Here is a 7500-nt window from a genome sequence, read left to right on the forward strand (position 1 = left end):
CTACAACTCCATCCGCTTCACTTTCCAATGACCTCACCCTCCTTTGAACTTGCCTGCAAGTTTATAAAAAAAACACATTCCCATACCGGGAGTCGAACCCGGGCCGCCTGGGTGAAAACCAGGAATCCTAACCGCTAGACCATATGGGACCTGCTTCTGCCACAGTTTTTTTGTTGGAGGAAAAAAAAAAAAAAAAAAAGTGATCTACAATTTGTATTCTTTTGAATTATCCGCTTGGCACAAGATCATACCACCATGCCACTTGCCTCGTTAGCGTAGTAGGTAGCGCGTCAGTCTCATAATCTGAAGGTCGTGAGTTCGATCCTCACACGGGGCAATTTTTCTTGGCTTTAGCCATGAGGTTTTGTTGATTTCCTTAAGAGATGGGCATGAGTTTAGCTTAGAAGGCAAGTGGACCAAATGAATGGCTTAAAGCTGTGGGGTAATGATTTTCTTTTTTCATCCACAAAGAACAACTCCAACTCCAGCTTCTTAACTCTGCAGTGATCTGGTCGGCCTATGAATTTAATAATCTGAAAACTGTGAGTTTGATTCCCACACCGGGCAATTTTTCCATCTTTTGCCATGAGGTTTGGTTGACTACTTGTCTTTAGCCATGAGAGACAAAACTGGGCAATTTTCTTGTCTTTAGCCATGAGGTTTTGTTGATTTCCTTAAGAGATGGGCATGAGTTTAGCTTAGAAGGTAATTTTTCCATCTTTTGCCATGAGGTTTGGTTGACTTCTTGTCTTTAGCCATGAGAGACAAAACTGGGCAATTTTCTTGTCTTTAGCCATGAGGTTTTGCTGAATTCCTTAAGAGATGGGCATGAGTTTAGCTTAGAAGGCAAGTGGACCAAATGAATGGCTTAAAGCTGTGGGGTAATGATTTTCTTTTTCCATCCACAAAGTACAACTCCAACTTCAGCTGCTTAACTCTGCAGTGATCTGGTCGGCCTATGAATTTAATAATCTGAAAACTGTGAGTTTAATCCTCACACCAGGCAATTTTTCCATCTTTTGCCACGAGGTTTGGTTGACTTCCTTAGCATCATAGAGTTAGAAAGTGGAGATGGGGATGAGTTTAGCTTTGAAGCCAAGTGGGATCTTGAGAAAATGGATATAATAAATGGCTAACAACAGATGTGTTCCGATTTCTTTCTTTTCACCCACAAAGACCAACTAGAACTCCGTCCGCTTCACTTTCAAATGACCTCACCCTCCTTTGAACTTGCCTGCAAGTTTATAAAAAAAACACATTCCCATACCGGGAGTCGAACCCGGGCCGCCTGGGTGAAAACCAGGAATCCTAACCGCTAGACCATATGGAACCTGCTTCTGCCACAGTTTTTTTGTATGAGGAAAAAAAAAAGTAAAAAAGTGATCTAAAATTTGTATTCTTTTGAATTATCCGCTTGGCACTGGATCATACCACCATGCCACTTGCCTTGTTAGCGCAGTAGGTAGCGCGTTAGTCTCATAATCTGAAGGTCGTGAGTTCGATCCTCACACGGGGCAATTTTTCTTGGCTTTAGCCATGAGGTTTTGTTGATTTCCTTAAGAGATGAGCATGAGTTTAGCTTAGAAGGCAAGTGGACCAAATGAATGGCTTAAAGCTGTGGGGTAATGATTTTCTTTTTTCATCCACAAAGAACAACTCCAACTCCAGCTGCTTAACTCTGCAGTGATCTGGTCGGCCTATGAATTTAATAATCTGAAAACTGTGAGTTTGATTCCCACACCGGGCAATTTTTCCATCTTTTGCCATGAGGTTTGGTTGACTTCTTGTCTTTAGCCATGAGAGACAAAACTGGGCAATTTTCTTGTCTTTAGCCATGAGGTTTTGTTGATTTCCTTAAGAGATGGGCATGAGTTTAGCTTAGAAGGTAATTTTTCCATCTTTTGCCATGAGGTTTGGTTGACTTCTTGTCTTTAGCCATGAGAGACAAAACTGGGCAATTTTCTTGTCTTTAGCCATGAGGTTTTGCTGAATTCCTTAAGAGATGGGCATGAGTTTAGCTTAGAAGGCAAGTGGACCAAATGAATGGCTTAAAGCTGTGGGGTAATGATTTTCTTTTTCCATCCACAAAGTACAACTCCAACTCCAGCTGCTTAACTCTGCAGTGATCTGGTCGGCCTATGAATTTAATAATCTGAAAACTGTGAGTTTAATCCTCACACCAGGCAATTTTTCCATCTTTTGCCATGAGGTTTGGTTGACTTCCTCAGCATCATAGAGTTAGAAAGTGGAGATGGGGATGAGTTTAGCTTTGAAGCCAAGTGGGATCTTGAGAAAATGGATATAATAAATGGCTAACAACAGATGTGTTCCGATTTCTTTCTTTTCACCCACAAAGACCAACTAGAACTCCGTCCGCTTCACTTTCAAATGACCTCACCCTCCTTTGAACTTGCCTGCAAGTTTATAAAAAAAACACATTCCCATACCGGGAGTCGAACCCGGGCCGCCTGGGTGAAAACCAGGAATCCTAACCGCTAAACCATATGGGACCTGCTTCTGCCACAGTTTTTTTGTATGAGGAAAAAAAAAAGTAAAAAAGTGATCTAAAATTTGTATTCTTTTGAATTATCCGCTTGGCACTGGATCAAACCACCATGCCACTTGCCTCGTTAGCGCAGTAGGTAGCGCGTCAGTCTCATAATCTGAAGGTCGTGAGTTCGATCCTCACACGGGGCAATTTTTCTTGGCTTTAGCCATGAGGTTTTGTTGATTTCCTTAAGAGATGGGCATGAGTTTAGCTTAGAAGGCAAGTGGACCAAATGAATGGCTTAAAGCTGTGGGGTAATGATTTTCTTTTTTCATCCACAAAGAACAACTCCAACTCAAGCTGCTTAACTCTGCAGTGATCTGGTCGGCCTATGAATTTAATAATCTGAAAACTGTGAGTTTGATTCCCACACCGGGCAATTTTTCCATCTTTTGCCATGAGGTTTGGTTGACTTCTTGTCTTTAGCCATGAGAGACAAAACTGGGCAATTTTCTTGTCTTTAGCCATGAGGTTTTGTTGATTTCCTTAAGAGATGGGCATGAGTTTAGCTTAGAAGGTAATTTTTCCATCTTTTGCCATGGGGTTTGGTTGACTTCTTGTCTTTAGCCATGAGAGACAAAACTGGGCAATTTTCTTGTCTTTAGCCATGAGGTTTTGCTGAATTCCTTAAGAGATGGGCATGAGTTTAGCTTAGAAGGCAAGTGGACCAAATGAATGGCTTAAAGCTGTGGGGTAATGATTTTCTTTTTTCATCCACAAAGAACAACTCCAACTCCAGCTTCTTAACTCTGCAGTGATCTGGTCGGCCTATGAATTTAATAATCTGAAAACTGTGAGTTTGATTCCCACACCGGGCAATTTTTCCATCTTTTGCCATGAGGTTTGGTTGACTTCTTGTCTTTAGCCATGAGAGACAAAACTGGGCAATTTTCTTGTCTTTAGCCATGAGGTTTTGTTGATTTCCTTAAGAGATGGGCATGAGTTTAGCTTAGAAGGTAATTTTTCCATCTTTTGCCATGAGGTTTGGTTGACTTCTTGTCTTTAGCCAAGAGAGACAAAACTGGGCAATTTTCTTGTCTTTAGCCATGAGGTTTTGCTGAATTCCTTAAGAGATGGGCATGAGTTTAGCTTAGAAGGCAAGTGGATCAAATGAATGGCTTAAAGCTGTGGGGTAATGATTTTCTTTTTCCATCCACAAAGTACAACTCCAACTTCAGCTGCTTAACTCTGCAGTGATCTGGTCGGCCTATGAATTTAATAATCTGAAAACTGTGAGTTTAATCCTCACACCAGGCAATTTTTCCATCTTTTGCCACGAGGTTTGGTTGACTTCCTTAGCATCATAGAGTTAGAAAGTGGAGATGGGGATGAGTTTAGCTTTGAAGCCAAGTGGGATCTTGAGAAAATCGATATAATAAATGGCTAACAACAGATGTGTTCCGATTTCTTTCTTTTCACCCACAAAGACCAACTACAACTCCATCCGCTTCACTTTCCAATGACCTCACCCTCCTTTGAACTTGCCTGCAAGTTTATAAAAAAAACACATTCCCATACCGGGAGTCGAACCCGGGCCGCCTGGGTGAAAACCAGGAATCCTAACCGCTAGACCATATGGGACCTGCTTCTACCACAGTTTTTTTGTTGGAGGAAAAAAAAAAAGTAAAAAAGTGATCTAAAATTTGTATTCTTTTGAATTATCCGCTTGGCACTGGATCATACCACCATGCCACTTGCCTCGTTAGCGTAGTAGGTAGCGCGTCAGTCTCATAATCTGAAGGTCGTGAGTTCGATCCTCACACGGGGCAATTTTTCTTGGCTTTAGCCATGAGGTTTTGTTGATTTCCTTAAGAGATGGGCATGAGTTTAGCTTAGAAGGCAAGTGGACCAAATGAATGGCTTAAAGCTGTGGGGTAATGATTTTCTTTTTTCATCCACAAAGAACAACTCCAACTCCAGCTTCTTAACTCTGCAGTGATCTGGTCGGCCTATGAATTTAATAATCTGAAAACTGTGAGTTTGATTCCCACACCGGGCAATTTTTCCATCTTTTGCCATGAGGTTTGGTTGACTTCTTGTCTTTAGCCATGAGAGACAAAACTGGGCAATTTTCTTGTCTTTAGCCATGAGGTTTTGTTGATTTCCTTAAGAGATGGGCATGAGTTTAGCTTAGAAGGTAATTTTTCCATCTTTTGCCATGAGGTTTGGTTGACTTCTTGTCTTTAGCCATGAGAGACAAAACTGGGCAATTTTCTTGTCTTTAGCCATGAGGTTTTGCTGAATTTCTTAAGAGATGGGCATGAGTTTAGCTTAGAAGGCAAGTGGACCAAATGAATGGCTTAAAGCTGTGGGGTAATGATTTTCTTTTTCCATCCACAAAGTACAACTCCAACTTCAGCTGCTTAACTCTGCAGTGATCTGGTCGGCCTATGAATTTAATAATCTGAAAACTGTGAGTTTAATCCTCACACCAGGCAATTTTTCCATCTTTTGCCACGAGGTTTGGTTGACTTCCTTAGCATCATAGAGTTAGAAAGTGGAGATGGGGATGAGTTTAGCTTTGAAGCCAAGTGGGATCTTGAGAAAATGGATATAATAAATGGCTAACAACAGATGTGTTCCGATTTCTTTCTTTTCACCCACAAAGACCAACTAGAACTCCGTCCGCTTCACTTTCAAATGACCTCACCCTCCTTTGAACTTGCCTGCAAGTTTATAAAAAAAACACATTCCCATACCGGGAGTCGAACCCGGGCCGCCTGGGTGAAAACCAGGAATCCTAACCGCTAGACCATATGGGACCTGCTTCTGCCACAGTTTTTTTGTTGGAGGAAAAAAAAAAAGTAAAAAAGTGATCTAAAATTTGTATTCTTTTGAATTATCCGCTTGGCACTGGATCATATCACCATGCCACTTGCCTCGTTAGCGTAGTAGGTAGCGCGTCAGTCTCATAATCTGAAGGTCGTGAGTTCGATCCTCACACGGGGCAATTTTTCTTGGCTTTAGCCATGAGGTTTTGTTGATTTCCTTAAGAGATGGGCATGAGTTTAGCTTAGAAGGCAAGTGGACCAAATGAATGGCTTAAAGCTGTGGGGTAATGATTTTCTTTTTTCATCCACAAAGAACAACTCCAACTCCAGCTTCTTAACTCTGCAGTGATCTGGTCGGCCTATGAATTTAATAATCTGAAAACTGTGAGTTTGATTCCCACACCGGGCAATTTTTCCATCTTTTGCCATGAGGTTTGGTTGACTTCTTGTCTTTAGCCATGAGAGACAAAACTGGGCAATTTTCTTGTCTTTAGCCATGAGGTTTTGTTGATTTCCTTAAGAGATGGGCATGAGTTTAGCTTAGAAGGTAATTTTTCCATCTTTTGCCATGAGGTTTGGTTGACTTCTTGTCTTTAGCCATGAGAGACAAAACTGGGCAATTTTCTTGTCTTTAGCCATGAGGTTTTGCTGAATTTCTTAAGAGATGGGCATGAGTTTAGCTTAGAAGGCAAGTGGACCAAATGAATGGCTTAAAGCTGTGGGGTAATGATTTTCTTTTTCCATCCACAAAGTACAACTCCAACTTCAGCTGCTTAACTCTGCAGTGATCTGGTCGGCCTATGAATTTAATAATCTGAAAACTGTGAGTTTAATCCTCACACCAGGCAATTTTTCCATCTTTTGCCACAAGGTTTGGTTGACTTCCTTAGCATCATAGAGTTAGAAAGTGGAGATGGGGATGAGTTTAGCTTTGAAGCCAAGTGGGATCTTGAGAAAATGGATATAATAAATGGCTAACAACAGATGTGTTCCGATTTCTTTCTTTTCACCCACAAAGACCAACTAGAACTCCGTCCGCTTCACTTTCAAATGACCTCACCCTCCTTTGAACTTGCCTGCAAGTTTATAAAAAAAACACATTCCCATACCGGGAGTCGAACCCGGGCCGCCTGGGTGAAAACCAGGAATCCTAACCGCTAGACCATATGGAACCTGCTTCTGCCACAGTTTTTTTGTATGAGGAAAAAAAAAAGTAAAAAAGTCATCTAAAATTTGTATTCTTTTGAATTATCCGCTTGGCACTGGATCATACCACCATGCCACTTGCCTCGTTAGCGCAGTAGGTAGCGCGTTAGTCTCATAATCTGAAGGTCGTAAGTTCGATCCTCACACGGGGCAATTTTTCTTGGCTTTAGCCATGAGGTTTTGTTGATTTCCTTAAGAGATGAGCATGAGTTTAGCTTAGAAGGCAAGTGGACCAAATGAATGGCTTAAAGCTGTGGGGTAATGATTTTCTTTTTTCATCCACAAAGAACAACTCCATCTCCAGCTGCTTAACTCTGCAGTGATCTGGTCGGCCTATGAATTTAATAATCTGAAAACTGTGAGTTTGATTCCCACACCGGGCAATTTTTCCATCTTTTGCCATGAGGTTTGGTTGACTTCTTGTCTTTAGCCATGAGAGACAAAACTGGGCAATTTTCTTGTCTTTAGCCATGAGGTTTTGTTGATTTCCTTAAGAGATGGGCATGAGTTTAGCTTAGAAGGTAATTTTTCCATCTTTTGCCATGAGGTTTGGTTGACTTCTTGTCTTTAGCCATGAGAGACAAAACTGGGCAATTTTCTTGTCTTTAGCCATGAGGTTTTGCTGAATTCCTTAAGAGATGGGCATGAGTTTAGCTTAGAAGGCAAGTGGACCAAATGAATGGCTTAAAGCTGTGGGGTAATGATTTTCTTTTTTCATCCACAAAGAACAACTCCAACTCCAGCTGCTTAACTCTGCAGTGATCTGGTCGGCCTATGAATTTAATAATCTGAAAACTGTGAGTTTGATTCCCACACCGGGCAATTTTTCCATCTTTTGCCATGAGGTTTGGTTGACTTCTTGTCTTTAGCCATGAGAGACAAAACTGGGCAATTTTCTTGTCTTTAGCCATGAGGTTTTGTTGATTTCCTTAAGAGATGGGCATGAGTTTAGCTTAGAAGGTAATTTTTCCATCT

At 41.3% G+C, this 7500-nt stretch overlaps 11 non-coding genes across 11 annotated transcripts; 5 read left to right on the forward strand and 6 right to left on the reverse strand.

Annotated features, from left to right (window-relative positions):
• Positions 1-77: 77 nt before the first annotated feature.
• TRNAE-UUC (transfer RNA glutamic acid (anticodon UUC)) lies at positions 78-149 on the reverse strand. Its single transcript has one exon. It is a non-coding gene; the product is annotated as a tRNA-Glu (tRNA).
• Positions 150-264: 115 nt separating this feature from the next.
• On the forward strand, positions 265-337 carry TRNAM-CAU (transfer RNA methionine (anticodon CAU)). The gene has a single exon. It is a non-coding gene; the product is annotated as a tRNA-Met (tRNA).
• Positions 338-1258: 921 nt separating this feature from the next.
• Positions 1259-1330, reverse strand: TRNAE-UUC (transfer RNA glutamic acid (anticodon UUC)). The gene has a single exon. It is a non-coding gene; the product is annotated as a tRNA-Glu (tRNA).
• Positions 1331-1444: 114 nt separating this feature from the next.
• TRNAM-CAU (transfer RNA methionine (anticodon CAU)) lies at positions 1445-1517 on the forward strand. The gene has a single exon. It is a non-coding gene; the product is annotated as a tRNA-Met (tRNA).
• A 921-nt stretch (positions 1518-2438) lies between these two features.
• On the reverse strand, positions 2439-2510 carry TRNAE-UUC (transfer RNA glutamic acid (anticodon UUC)). Its single transcript has one exon. It is a non-coding gene; the product is annotated as a tRNA-Glu (tRNA).
• Positions 2511-2624: 114 nt separating this feature from the next.
• Positions 2625-2697, forward strand: TRNAM-CAU (transfer RNA methionine (anticodon CAU)). The gene has a single exon. It is a non-coding gene; the product is annotated as a tRNA-Met (tRNA).
• Positions 2698-4057: 1360 nt separating this feature from the next.
• On the reverse strand, positions 4058-4129 carry TRNAE-UUC (transfer RNA glutamic acid (anticodon UUC)). The gene has a single exon. It is a non-coding gene; the product is annotated as a tRNA-Glu (tRNA).
• A 115-nt stretch (positions 4130-4244) lies between these two features.
• On the forward strand, positions 4245-4317 carry TRNAM-CAU (transfer RNA methionine (anticodon CAU)). Its single transcript has one exon. It is a non-coding gene; the product is annotated as a tRNA-Met (tRNA).
• Positions 4318-5238: 921 nt separating this feature from the next.
• TRNAE-UUC (transfer RNA glutamic acid (anticodon UUC)) lies at positions 5239-5310 on the reverse strand. Its single transcript has one exon. It is a non-coding gene; the product is annotated as a tRNA-Glu (tRNA).
• A 115-nt stretch (positions 5311-5425) lies between these two features.
• TRNAM-CAU (transfer RNA methionine (anticodon CAU)) lies at positions 5426-5498 on the forward strand. The gene has a single exon. It is a non-coding gene; the product is annotated as a tRNA-Met (tRNA).
• Positions 5499-6419: 921 nt separating this feature from the next.
• Positions 6420-6491, reverse strand: TRNAE-UUC (transfer RNA glutamic acid (anticodon UUC)). The gene has a single exon. It is a non-coding gene; the product is annotated as a tRNA-Glu (tRNA).
• Positions 6492-7500: the final 1009 nt, after the last annotated feature.

Source organism: Hyla sarda, chromosome 4, assembly GCF_029499605.1.
Source record: "Hyla sarda isolate aHylSar1 chromosome 4, aHylSar1.hap1, whole genome shotgun sequence".
NCBI lineage: Eukaryota > Metazoa > Chordata > Amphibia > Anura > Hylidae > Hyla > Hyla sarda.